General features: G+C 53.2%; 1 protein-coding gene across 1 annotated transcript in view; it reads left to right on the forward strand.

The window, feature by feature from the left end:
* NCBP1 (nuclear cap binding protein subunit 1) overlaps nt 1–14,209 on the forward strand; it is an 832,716-nt gene that overhangs the window by 308,483 nt on the left and 510,024 nt on the right. The window lies entirely within an intron of this gene.

The following is a 14,209-nucleotide window of genomic DNA, read 5'->3' on the forward strand; positions in this document are numbered from 1 at the left end:
ACAGGACAGGGCCACATAGGCCACTGTCATAATCAGCACTTCTAGAAATAGTACTTATAGAACTTAGAATAAAAGTGTATAAAATCACTGTACCACAAAGTAACAGTTATAGATCACATCCAGTAACTACTGGGGACAGGTAAGTACCACCTACGCAACCCTAAACTCCTTGGGAGACTGTCACGCAGGGGACCAGGAACTCACTAGGACCACCTGTACTAAAAAGAACAACCACCTAAGTGTCACACAGCATTTAGGGGTCTAAGAAAGAACACATTACCCATGATGTATGAACCACATTCAGAGGAGTATTAAAGGAAAACCACATAAGTAGCACACAGCGTCTAGGGGTCTAAAGAAAGAACACAGTACCCATGATGCAGAAAGATACATTCAGAGGAGTAGGGTGCAGGAATAACACATGATGCAAGAGAACACATTCAGAGGTGCAAGAACCATATCATTGCGCAAAGACTCACATAAGCCACCACCTGTGGCAGTCCCTAGGCCAACTGGCCTTGTTGGGGCTCAGACGCCCTGAGTCTCAGTGTCAGGGTGCGCTGCCATGCAGCGCCAGTCTCAAAGTACAAAAAGCCTAAACGTGGCAGCTGCCCACGAAGTGCTGGGCAACTGTGTACCAGAAGCTGTGGCAGGGCTCTCAGTAGCCCCTAGAACAAATCTGCGCCACCTGAGCCACACAAGCTCTAAAACAAACACTGCGCACGTTGGAGCCCCACAGGCCCTGGCCAACACGGGTCAAACGTTGGAGCCACACTGGCTCTAAAGCAACATGCCCCCTGGAGCCTCCCTGGACACGAGCTTCTCCCAGGCAGGAGGGGACGGGCACCGACAATATGCCCCGACGCCCCTACTTATCTAACATGGCCCCCAAGAGCCTCAACAGGCTCTGAACACGACTTAGGGCAGTTGGAGTCCCTCACGGGGGACTCGAGTCAAGAAAACGCCCTCCTGAGCCTCAACAGGCTCACCAAACAACATGCGGGCACGAGCCTCTCACAGGGCTCCAAGTAATATGCCCCGCGATCGTCGGGGCGGCCCTCTGCCAAGCGGGGCCGCCCAAAGCATCCTCGCTCCGTTGGAGTCCCTCACGGGGGACTCTGGCACAAATACTGCCCCCGGGTTGTGGGAGCCTCTACAGGCTCTGCGCGACGTTGGGGCGGCCCACTGCCATCGGGGGCCGCCCTGCATACACCAGCATCTTAAGGCCGGTCAAACGCCCGCACCCCACTCACCGGTCTCCTGAGGCGGCGGCTGCACGCGGGGGCTCTCTGCTCCTGCCGCCGGAGCCCCGCCTGCTCCTCCAGACGGCAGCTCCTCCCGCCGGCCTCGATGTGGCGGCTTCCACTGGCGGCGGGGGAATCTCCGGTCTCCCTCTGCACACGGGAGACCGGCAACAACAACCCAGAGCTTCCCCCAGGCAGGGGGAAGCGGGAACAGCCCTCTCCCGGCCACCCTGCGTCCTTCCTCCTCTTCGGCTCCCCACCACGTCATGCAGCTTCCAGGAGTCAGCCAACCACAGCGCGGCTCCTGGACCAGGCTCCCGTCCAAGGACCAATCGGAGCACGGCTCTCCTCAGGTCTCGGCCAATCCGGTCGCGGCCCCTTCGTGGTTGTTTTCTCCGCGGCAGATCGAGGTGGGCACTCGTAAATAATTAAATAAATTAGGGCAAGAAGCCTCAGCGCGTCCAGCGCTATAAGTGAGCATAAAAGCGCTCCTAAGCGCTAGGAAGTCCAGAGAAAGCGCTCTCAACAGGAAAAGGCAGCTTCTCCATGCTGCCACGGTCCCAGAGCTTCCCCAGGGGCAAAGCCAAGTCCCCCCTTCAGCCCAGGCAGGGCAGAGGGGTCCCCCAGGCGTCCAGGAATCCAGGGGCTGGGCAGCGCCCACCCCTGGTAGATCCAAGTCAGCCACAAGAGCAAGAACAAGAAGCATTTGGAAGGAGACACAGCCCCTTCTTATACACAAAAATGCCTTTGAAGTACTTTGAAGCTTTCGTGCAAGGGGCCCTGAGTACTGGAATGTTTCTGGTTTACGTCTCCCTGACAGCTTCAGGGCCAGAGGTGACAGTGGGCCGTCAGGATGGAGAGCCAGCAGGGTGGGCGGCAGGCACGGCCCGGCACCACCAGACGCTCTTTCCTCCCATCCCTGACAGCAGAGGGGCCTTTCATCTACGGCTGACTCAGACCCCCTCCTCCGGGGCCCTGCAGACCCTGTCCTACTCAAACCAGACAGTCCATCTACCAACAGGCCCAGGCATGCCTGGGCCAGGCCCATCAGCCAATCACGTGCTAGCAGACTCACTACACAATTATGCCAACTTCTAAAAGTGGCGCTTCTGGACTAGATACAGCCATGCCGCATACACCATTCTGCAGCATTCATTCTCACGAGTTCATACATATCAAACTCGACCCTGCACTCCCCATGCATCAGGAATCTACCATGGGCATACATATTCCCCATTCATTCCTATGGGAGGGCAGGAGGGCGCTCACCATCCATGCACAGAGAGCACACGCACTTTACACAGTACTACAGTGAAAAAGTGCGCAGAGGCCTAAAAATCCCCAACCCAGGTTCCAAACCTAGGCTAGGAAAAAGCAAAAAGTCACGGGGTAAACCTGCCCAAAGGACCGGGTCCAACACATCCCCCTTCCAGCCAAAACGCAGGGTAGACCAATCACTACACTGATGGTCTTCAATGCTTTGGGCGACAAAACCACGGAGACGGGCCTGCAGGGCAGGGCCACCTTACAGTTTTTCGCCACTCGGAACCCACAGGGATTTCCCTCAACAAAAGCTCTCTGACCCAACTAGGATACCCCACTGGTACACACTAGTCATCCACAGCCAGGACCAGGCCCTAGGCCATCCAAAGATCACAGGTCCTAACCAATCCACAGAGTGGGGGCAGAAGCCCCTGGCACACAATAGCCAATCTCCACTCTCTCTCTCAGGGTAGCTACACTACCACTGATCCTACACCCTAGGGACCACACCCTCGGGCTGACTAGAGGTCACAGCAAGAATGCCCGATCCGACCTCTACTCCACCAATGTTAGAACTGGGGGTCTCTAGTTGGCAGAGGTAAGTACCTTAGACCAAGTAGGGACCCTCGCTTCCAGTCAGGGTGAAGGAATAACCCTCACAGGGAAGCACTCACCAGAACACAACTCTCCTACCAGATCAGGACCTCACTCCGTCACTGGTCTACCACCTGGAAACGATTCCACTTCTGAGGTACAAAGCACACAGCACAGTCCCTCTTCAAGCAGGTGGGGGGACACAGCACCCAGCAAAGCCCCCTTTCCTCTACCTTAGTGGAAACCACAAACTGCAGGTGGGCCCCAGAACACACAGCAAGGGCCGCCTCCTCAGTCTCTTCAGTTGATCCACCTTAGTAGAGACTCCTCTTGACCTAGAAGTTTCCTAATCTCCCAACCTGGGATTTACACCCTTAAGTTGCACCGGGGTTAGAAGTACACCGTCCTTCTGCACCCCCTTCCAGTTCCATGATTACAGGCACAGTATGTCTCAGGCTAGACAGAGCACACGCTAGCGGCGTATCAGCGACACACTCCCCTCCAGTACTCCCTATCACAGGGTGATTCTCAGTATGTTCCCGGCTAGACAGAGCACACACCAGCGGCGTATCAGCAACACACTTTCCTCCCACCGGGGTCAGAAGTAAGGACACCGTCCCTCTGCACCCCCCTCCAGAGTTCTGCACCCTCCCACCTGGGAGCGGTACCCCTGGAAGCCAACAACCGGTCAGGACACTAACTCCAGATGCCCTTCCCTCCAGGTCAGGCTGAACCTGAACCTGGCCTCCCCCCTCCTCGGGGAACAACCTCCAGAGGCCCCAAAAAAAAAAAAAAAATGCTCAAGCACTCTAGACTGTCAAATGCTCAGCGAGCCAGGACTTCTGCACCCTCCACTTAGAAGCGGTACTGCCCAACACTAGGACCGCCGGAGTTCTGATTACAGACACTCCCCGTCCTCTTGACACAGGAAGATCCTCCTCAAATGACCTGGAAGTACAGCCTAGGCCCCTGACCTGGCGCTCCCTTAGGGAACCCTCCAGGCCCCGAGACAGGGTTTCGGGCCAACGTGGGACACACCGTCCCACACTCACTCCGCCTCCACTGAGACAGGACGTGAGCCCCTACACCCCTACCATCCTAATGGGACATAGCTGGGCTACACATGAACCTCTTCACCTACACAGGATCATCAGATACACAAGCCACTACTTTTAGAATCACTTTCTAATGTCTCTGCACGACATCCAGCACACCGCCAGACATCCACCTTCTTGTCTAATGCCTCTGGAGGATCTCCTGCACACCACCAGAGGTACACCTCACGTGCAAGCTCCTTAAAAAAAACTCACACCAACTCCTCCAGTTCAAGACACCACTCATCCACACACTCCCCCTCCAGACTGGTGAGACAGTTCCTCACTGCCTCTGACTCTCAACCTGTCACCCTCTTACTGAGCACCAGGCACCATACTCTGGGAACTGGGAATGGGACTTCACGCACTGGACACATTTAAGCTGCCACCACTGGATCCTACCATACTGGGGAATCCAGACACACACACACTACACTCAGGGAATAACCACCCTCCTGAGCAAGCAATTTCTCCTCCACGCTCCCTCTCTTCCATCTACCCACACAGGGACAGGAATAGGGATTGGACACTGGACCCAGCAAGGGATTCCTAACCTATGGGAACCTCCCCTATCTACTGGCGTCCCGCCCTGTCATTTTCTCTCATCTGCCACTAAACATAAAGCGCAGGAACACCATCTGAAAATGACACTTTTGAGGAAAAACAAAATCAAAAACAATAATCCCAAATATGTGACTATCTGAAAAACGCAGAGTTTTTGTAATGTAGCCAGTTGTCGCTATGGCACTGAGCAAACGCAAGTCCAAATCCGCACCGCTGACCCACCAATGTTGGAAACCGGCTATTTCGGGTAGGCTAAGGCTGACGCCAAAGCCAGGCCGAAACCACCATTCCAGTCAGGGCAAGGAAGTCACACGCCAAGATAACCCCTGCTCACCCTCTAGGTAGCATGGCGCGAGCAGTCTAGGCTAAACTCGGAGGCGATGTGTAAAGCATTTGCGTCAGCGCACAACAGCAACAACATACTAGGTACACCACAAAAGAGACTCCACACCAGGTTATATTAAAATAACTTTTGTATTGTCAAAACATATCAGATAGAAATTACACATGTACATTGTGCCAACTGGCACGGCAATATTCACAAGGGATTATGTCCACAGGACAGGGCCACACAGGCCACTGTCATAATCAGCACTTATAGAAATAGTACTTATAGAACTTAGAATAAAAGTGTATAAAATCACTGTACCACAAAGTAACAGTTATAGATCACATCCAGTAACTACTGGGGACAGGTAAGTACCACCTACGCAACCCTAAACTCCTTGGGAGACTGTCACGCAGGGGACCAGGACCTCACTAGGACCACCTGTACTAAAAAGAACAACCACCTAAGTATCACACAGCATTTAGGGGTCTAAGAAAGAACACATTACCCATGATGTATGAACCACATTCAGAGGAGTATTAAAGGAAAACCACATAAGTAGCACACAGCGTCTAGGGGTCTAAAGAAAGAACACAGTACCCATGATGCAGAAAGATACATTCAGAGGAGTAATAAAGAGAAACACATAATGTATAAACCTACACATTCAGCGGTGTTAAGAATAAAGTACATGATGCACTAAAATACATTCAGGGGTGCAGCGCAAGAAGACACATGATGACTAAACATTCAGAGGTGCAGCGCAGGAAAAGAGAGACACATAATGCATAAAAACATTCAGAGGTGCCAGAGCAATACAATAGCGCAAGAATCACATGATGTCTAAAAACATTCAGGGGTGCAGGAATAACACATGATGCAAGAGAACACATTCAGAGGTGCAAGAACCATATCATTGCGCAAAGACTCACATAAGCCACCACCTGTGGCAGTCCCTAGGCCAACTGGCCTTGTTGGGGCTCAGACGCCCTGAGTCTGTGTCAGGGTGCGCTGCCATGCAGCGCCAGTCTCAAAGTACAAAAAGCCTAAACGTGGCAGCTGCCCACGAAGTGCTGGGCAACTGTGTACCAGAAGCTGTGGCAGGGCTCTCAGTAGCCCCTAGAACAAATCTGCGCCACCTGAGCCACACAGGCTCTAAAACAAACACTGCGCACGTTGGAGCCACACAGGCCCTGGCCAACACGGGTCAAACGTTGGAGCCACACTGGCTCTAAAGCAACATGCCCCCTGGAGCCTCCCTGGACACGAGCTTCTCCCAGGCAGGAGGGGACGGGCACCGACAATATGCCCCGACGCCCCTACTTATCTAACATGGCCCCCAAGAGCCTCAACAGGCTCTGAACACGACTTAGGGCAGTTGGAGTCCCTCACGGGGGACTCGAGTCAAGAAAACGCCCTCCTGAGCCTCAACAGGCTCACCAAACAACATGCGGGCACGAGCCTCTCACAGGGCTCCAAGTAATATGCCCCGCGATCGTCGGGGCGGCCCTCTGCCAAGCGGGGCCGCCCAAAGCATCCTCGCTCCGTTGGAGTCCCTCACGGGGGACTCTGGCACAAATACTGCCCCCGGGTTGTGGGAGCCTCTAAAGGCTCTGCGCGACGTTGGGGCGGCCCACTGCCATCGGGGGCCGCCCTGCATACACCAGCGTCTTAAGGCCGGTCAAACGCCCGCACCCCACTCACCGGTCTCCTGAGGCGGCGGCTGCACGCGGGGGCTCTCTGCTCCTGCTCCTGCGCCGGAGCCCCGCCTGCTCCTCCAGACGGCAGCTCCTCCCGCCGGCCTCGATGTGGCGGCTTCCACTGGCGGCGGGGGAATCTCCGGTCTCCCTCTGCATACGGGAGACCGGCAACAACAACCCAGAGCTTCCCCCAGGCAGGGGGAAGCGGGAACAGCCCTCTCCCGGCCACCCTGCGTCCTTCCTCCTCTTCGGCTCCCCACCACGTCATGCAGCTTCCAGGAGTCAGCCAACCACAGCGCGGCTCCTGGACCAGGCTCCCGTCCAAGGACCAATCGGAGCACGGCTCTCCTCGGGTCTCGGCCAATCCGGTCGCGGCCCCTTCGTGGTTGTTTTCTCCGCGGCAGATCGAGGTGGGCACTCGTAAATAATTAAATAAATACGGGCAAGAAGCCTCAGCGCGTCCAGCGCTATAAGTGAGCATAAAAGCGCTCCTAAGCGCTAGGAAGTCCAGAGAAAGCGCTCTCAACAGGAAAAGGCAGCTCCTCCATGCTGCCACGGTCCCAGAGCTTCCCCAGGGGCAAAGCCAAGTCCCCCCTTCAGCCCAGGCAGGGCAGAGGGGTCCCCCAGGCGTCCAGGAATCCAGGGGCTGGGCAGCGCCCACCCCTGGTAGATCCAAGTCAGCCACAAGAGCAAGAACAAGAAGCATTTGGAAGGAGACACAGCCCCTTCTTATACACAAAAATGCCTTTGAAGTACTTTGAAGCTTTCGTGCAAGGGGCCCTGAGTACTGGAATGTTTCTGGTTTACGTCTCCCTGACAGCTTCAGGGCCAGAGGTGACAGTGGGCCGTCAGGATGGAGAGCCAGCAGGGTGGGCGGCAGGCACGGCCCGGCACCACCAGACGCTCTTTCCTCCCATCCCTGACAGCAGAGGGGCCTTTCATCTACGGCTGACTCAGACCCCCTCCTCCGGGGCCCTGCAGACCCTGCAGACCCTGTCCTACTCAAACCAGACAGTCCATCTACCAACAGGCCCAGGCATGCCTGGGCCAGGCCCATCAGCCAATCACGTGCTAGCAGACTCACTACACAATTATGCCAACTTCTAAAAGTGGCGCTTCTGGACTAGATACAGCCATGCCGCATACACCATTCTGCAGCATTCATTCTCACGAGTTCATACATATCAAACTCGACCCTGCACTCCCCATGCATCAGGAATCTACCATGGGCATACATATTCCCCATTCATTCCTATGGGAGGGCAGGGCGCTCACCATCCATACACAGAGAGCACACGCACTTTACACTGTACTACAGTGAAAAAGTGCGCAGAGGCCTAAAAATCCCCAACCCAGGTTCCAAACATAGGCTAGGAAAAAGCAAAAAGTCACGGGGTAAACCTGCCCAAAGGAACGGGTCCAACACAGGGTTTGAAAAAAGTCTAAGGGGACACAGCGGCGAGGGAGACGAGTGGCACAGAAGGCAAAAACAGGGCACAAGGAAGAGGCAAACAGTGGCACAGAAGGCAAAAAAAAGCGCACAAGGAGGGGGAAAACAGTGGCACAGAAGGCAAAAAACGGGGCACAAGAAGGGCGAAAACAGTGGTACAGAAGGCAAAAAACTGGGCACAAGGAGGGGGAAAAGAGTGGCACAGAATGCAAAACCGGGGCACAAAGAGAGGGAAAACAGTGGCACAGAAGGCAAAAAACGGGCACGAAGAGGGGGAAAACCGTGGCACAGAAGGCAAAAAACGGGCACAAAGAGGGGGAAAACAGTGGCACAGAAGTCAAAAAGGGGGCACATGGAGGGGCAAAACAGTGGTACAGAAGGCAAAAAACGGGGCACCAAGTCGGAAGAAGCAAACTTACGAGCGAGACCGCAGCAGGGGCACACAGGCAGAGCTGTGTGGAGGGGGAGCGACCTACCAGGGGAGCTGTGCGGAGGGGGAGCAACCTACCAGGAGGGTTAGGGGGTCCCTCTCTCCCAGGTAAATGAGACACTGTTTAAGTGTTAATGGATAATGTTGAGCCCTGACTTTCAGGGTTATGCAAAGAACAACTGACCTAACTGTCACCCCTGAGGCATGATGGGAAGCCCAGGGTCATGGCTGCCTTAAAGGCAGGGGCCAGTTTTGTTGAAAATGCTTTCATTTTCTATGCCTTTGGTTTGCAATGCAGTCTGTAGGCTAACAATGTCTACTTTATTTGCAGTTTTTATGATATGAGTGTTCGGCTCATTAAAAAACAGAGATCAAGTGTTACTTGCCCTCATGTGTTTTTTATGTTTGCAAATAATCTTTATATGGGTAATTACATTGTTTAGCCTCCTGTGGGGAGCTGCATTGTTATGAGAAAAAATGATATATGTACATACATATATGTAGAGCTGTATATATGTGATTTCCATATATAATTGTTATATTATTTCCGAGGTCCCCGCACATGGGCGGGAATATTCAGTGCTTATGACTTTGATGAGGATACCCCTGGAAGAGAACTAGGATTACAGGTAAGTAATTTATCCATCTGAACTTTGATGTTGAAGTGGCACTCACATTTCACCCTTCCTGGTGAGGGACTGCAGTCCCCTCTGCCTAGGCAGTGAGAAACTGACCGTAGTATCACTAAACTCGTACTCGTAGAGGCGAGGATGTTTTTACCCGTACTCCTGTTGCAAGATAGCCTCCTGGTTACCTCCATGCATTTCTGCAGTCATGCATAACTGGGGTCCTTTACTTCCATGATATCCGGCACATGCATGAAGGGCGTATGTGCGCCTGGGTTTCACATGTACAAGAATGGATGAATGGTGGAGCCCATCAAACTCAACAAGAGCTGTGCTAATCTTTGTATGAAGCTACCAATGTCCATCTTGTACATTGAAGGTAGCATGTACACCATCTCATTTCTGTTTCCAAACCAACTGTCGTCCTGGTTGGGGAAGTAGTCTACCCTTCCTTTAAAGTAGCCATTGTTCCCCACCAAAGTAAGAGCAATCCTTCCTCCACCGTCCCTCATCCATTTTTTCTATTTAGAACTACAGCTCTTAACCCCTTTGCTGCCAGGCCTCTCACCCCTCCCTTGTAGGTTCACTAAGAACCCTAAGAATCCAGAGCCAATAACGGAGCTGCGTCTTGCAATGGTTTTTCATTGTGTACAGTATATATAGTAATTCATTTGGTAAAATATAAAGAGGGAAAAATAGGTACCAAGGAAACCCATATATTTCTGAAATGGGAACACAATCTAGAGTTTAGTAGCAGTGGTTATTTGCACATCTCCAAAATTGTGGGTACCTGTTAGAAATGGGGATCTGGCAGAGGTAGGTACCTTTGTCCAAGTAGGGACTCTTCCTTCTAGTCAGGATAAGGGAGTTACACTCCTAAAATAACCCCTGCTCACCCCGTTGGTAGCTTGGTACGAGCAGTCAGGCTTATCTTAGAGGCGGTGCGTAAAGCATTTGACCATAACCAACAGTAATACAGTGTAAGCACTACAAAAGGACACCACATCTGTTTAGAAAAATATCCAATATGTTCGAGGCATGTGGGCTGCTAAATTCATATCTATTGCATAGATCGCCGCCTAGTGTTGGGTCCGGATGATTGCACATTGTTGTCCTGGAAGAGTCTTCGAAGTATCACGAGATAGGTGGCTCCTCCCCTGGACTACAGTGCGCATGGGCATCGACTCCATCCCCAGATTGTTTTTTTCCGCCATTGGGTTCGGATGTGATTTCCACGTCTCCTGTTCGGAATCGATAAAACAATTTCTTTAAGGCCATAAGGCCTTCTTTACTTCGTCGGTATTGTTCGCGTTCGGTCTCGTGTGTACTCCAACTCTTCGAGTCGGATATCTGAGGAGTCGGGTGACTCTTCGGTCATCGAGGCCCTGTCGACGCAGCAAGACCCCGACGACCCTGCGATGGAACGAAGTCCGTTCAAATACTGCCCCGTGTGCGGTTCGAAGTACTCACACATCGACGTGCATCCTGTATGCAACAAATGCCTGTCGCCGGACCACAACGAGGCCAACTGTATGGCCTGTTCGAAGTTCAGGTCGAAGAAGACGCTCAAGCTTCGGCGCGTGGCGCGCCTCGAGGCCCAGCGATCGGCACCGGCGCCAGTCGACATATTCGTAGACTCCGAAGCAGACGAGCAAGAGCTTCACCTGCAGATCTCACCTACATCGGCGGAGGTCGAGGCTGACTTCGGGGAACCTGTCGAGGGCCAAGACCTAGACTAATGCGTCGAAGAGGTAGGGGACGACGAGGAAGCTTATGGGGCCGTGGAAGATAGCTCGGAGGAAGAGCTATGCCCCGTACGTACAATTACTATGGCTCAGGTCACGGGATCGCCACACGGCCTTACCCACGACCCTACACCTCAATCCTCGGCCCCGCCTTCTGGCCCGGCTACGGACATACTAGCGGAGCCTCCATTACCTAAATCGAAACCGAAACTAAAAACATCGGAATCGAAAACAACAAAGATGGCCGACACACCATCGAAACCGAAGACGTCTGCGACACCATCGGCGCAGTCGTCCTCGGAGACTTCGAAGCCGAAGAAGTCTGTCGAACAGGCTAAGGTGCCGAAAGGGGTCAAGGAGCCAAGCTCGAAGAAGGTCGTCGAGCAAGTGTCTAGCAAGGTGGTCGAGTCGAAGTCGAGGAAGACTGTCGAAACGCCTTCGGCCACGACTGCCGCACCAACAGGCAAACGGGCAGTCGAATCTAAGTCCGCGAAGGGCACCGAGCCAAAGTCTGGAGCCCCGACAATAAAAGAAAAAGCTGTCGATCCGAAGCCTGCGGCGTCGACGCCTACACCTGTAGCAGGGGGCCGGAGTGCAGTTGTCGAGGGAGAGTCGACGGTCGGATCTTCCCCTGTGGGTGGACCAAGGTCATCGGTCGGATCGACAAAACCATCCGCTTCTTTTACGAAGCAGGTAGCAGACTCCCTTAAGCGGATACGGGAAAAGGGGTTGACGTCGGAGCCGAAAACGCCCTCGGTACCACAGTCGATAGCCCCACCGAAAAAGGCTTCGACGCCGATACTTTATACTCTACCGCCAAAGGTGGCGCCGAAGGCCTTTGCACCCCGATCGGTGCCACAGGACACAGAAGGGTCGGGGAAAACGCAGGAACGTGGACGTTTCGATCGACAACCTTCACTAGAAGAGCAGTCGGAACATTATATCGACGCCGACACGGGTATATTAACGCTCCACAAGAGGAAAATTACTTCCAAGCCTGTGGAGTCGCTTGTCATACCTCTAAAGAAGAAGAGGCCAGCGCCAGACACACCAGAACTCGTTGAACCCATCCCTCAAAGACCTAGGAGGAGTCCAATACCTTCACCACTTGCTCAGAGGGAGATGAGGGTGAACAGGATGAAGAGTATAACTTTCCAGACAATACTGACCCTGATGAGCAGCAGGACTCATGGGTGGACTCTGGGGACCAGGGTGACCAACAAGTGGTACATGACCCACAGGTTTTTGGTGTAAAAACTTCTCCAACAGAAGACTCTGCGGCATTTAATGCCTTAATTGAAAGGGCGGCTACAAACCATAAGGTGGAACTGCATGCCGACCCTGTGGAAGTTGACTTTTTGTTTGACACTTTCTCTGCATCAGAAAAGACTGTGAAGACACTTCCTATGCTCAAAGGGGTTCTCAAGCATGCCACAGACATTTTCAAAGAACCCACAAGGGCAAGGGTGGTGAATCCCCGGATAGAAAAGAAATACAGACCGGCACCTGGAGACCCAACTTATATACGGGGCCATTTGCCTCTGGACTCTTTGGTGGTCTCCAATGCCCGCAAGAGGGCGAATTCACAGACCACGGGTGAAGCTCCTCCCCCAGACAAGGAGTCAAAAGTGCTGGAGGCATCGGGGAAAAGAGTGGCAGCCAACATCTGGCGCATAGCTAACACACAAGCCCTGTTGGCTAGATATGATAGGGCACACTATGACACTTTAGAGCAGCTATTACAACACCTTCCAGACAAGTTTAAAGAAGGAGCTGAGATGCTAATACAGGAGGGCAAGCTCCTTTCCAACGCTGCAATCAAATGTGCGCTCGATGTTGCAGATACTGCAGCACGAGCCATCAACACTAGTGTGATGTTGAGGCGTCAAGCATGGCTCCGCATCTCAGGGTTCAAGCCAGAGATCCAGACAACCATACTCAACCAGCCCGTTAACCCAGACAGACTGTTTGGCCCGGAGGTTGACACCACCTTCGAGAAGATCAAAAAAGATACTGAGACCGCTAAATCCATGGGTGCGCTTCAATCTCAGCAATTCAGAGGGAACACTTTTCGTCGCTCAGGTTCACAAGGTGTTACCAGAGGACACTTGGCACAGCAGACGCAATTCAATAGAGGAGGCGCACAGTCCTCCTACCCCAAACAGGGTAGAGGAGGTTACAGAGGAAACGGCGCCAAGGGCAGAGGCAACAACAGTTCCCGTTCCTCTGCTGCCAACAAACAGTGACTCTCTGTCACTGCCCCCCGACCATCTAACACCCGTCGGGGGGAGACTCCAGCAGTTCCTGACAGTCTGGGAGTCCATCACCACAGACAGGTGGGTAAGGAAACTTATCCAGTTTGGATATTGTCTAGAGTTGACGTCCACTCCACCCAACATACCCCCAAGACAACGTCCTATGTCAGCAGAGCACTTGCACTTATTGCAGCAAGAAGTCCTTGCGATGCTGCAAAAAGGCGCAATAGAGCTCGTGCCGGTGGAGGAAGAAGGCACAGGGGTTTATTCCCTGTACTTCTTAATCCCAAAGGACGGCTCGCTCAGGCCCATTCTGGACCTACACCCCCTCAACCGGTACATACTCTCAGAACACTTTCACATGTTAACACTACAGCAGGTTCTTCCATTGTTAAACCAGGGAGACTTTCTCGCAACCTTGGACCTCAAGGATGCTTATTTCCACATACCACTCCACCCATCTCACCGAAAGTACCTCAGGTTCACCATACAAGACAGGCATTACCAGTTCAAGGTCCTACCCTTCGGAGTGACCACTGCCCCCAGGGTGTTCACAAAGTGTCTGGCGACCGTGGCAGTGCACCTCAGGAGACAATCCATACATGTCTACCCTTACCTGGACGACTGGCTCGTTCAAGCCAAGTCGGCACAGCAGTGCGCCGCACACATGTCCCACACCATTCACCTCCTTCACAGTCTGGGGTTTTCCTTAAACTATCCAAAGTCACACCTTCAGCCAGCCCATGTGCGGCAATATCTAGGCGCGACGATAAATACTCTGAATGCTACAGCTCAGCCGAACCCAGCGAGAATCGACAACATCCAGTCGCTCATCCAGAGGTTCAGACCGCAACACTCACTCCCAGCAAGAGTGTTCATGCAGTTGATAGGCATGATGGCCTCCTGCATCTTCATA

This window comes from Lissotriton helveticus, chromosome 2_1 (assembly GCF_964261635.1).
Source record: "Lissotriton helveticus chromosome 2_1, aLisHel1.1, whole genome shotgun sequence".
NCBI classification, from domain to species: Eukaryota; Metazoa; Chordata; class Amphibia; order Caudata; family Salamandridae; genus Lissotriton; species Lissotriton helveticus.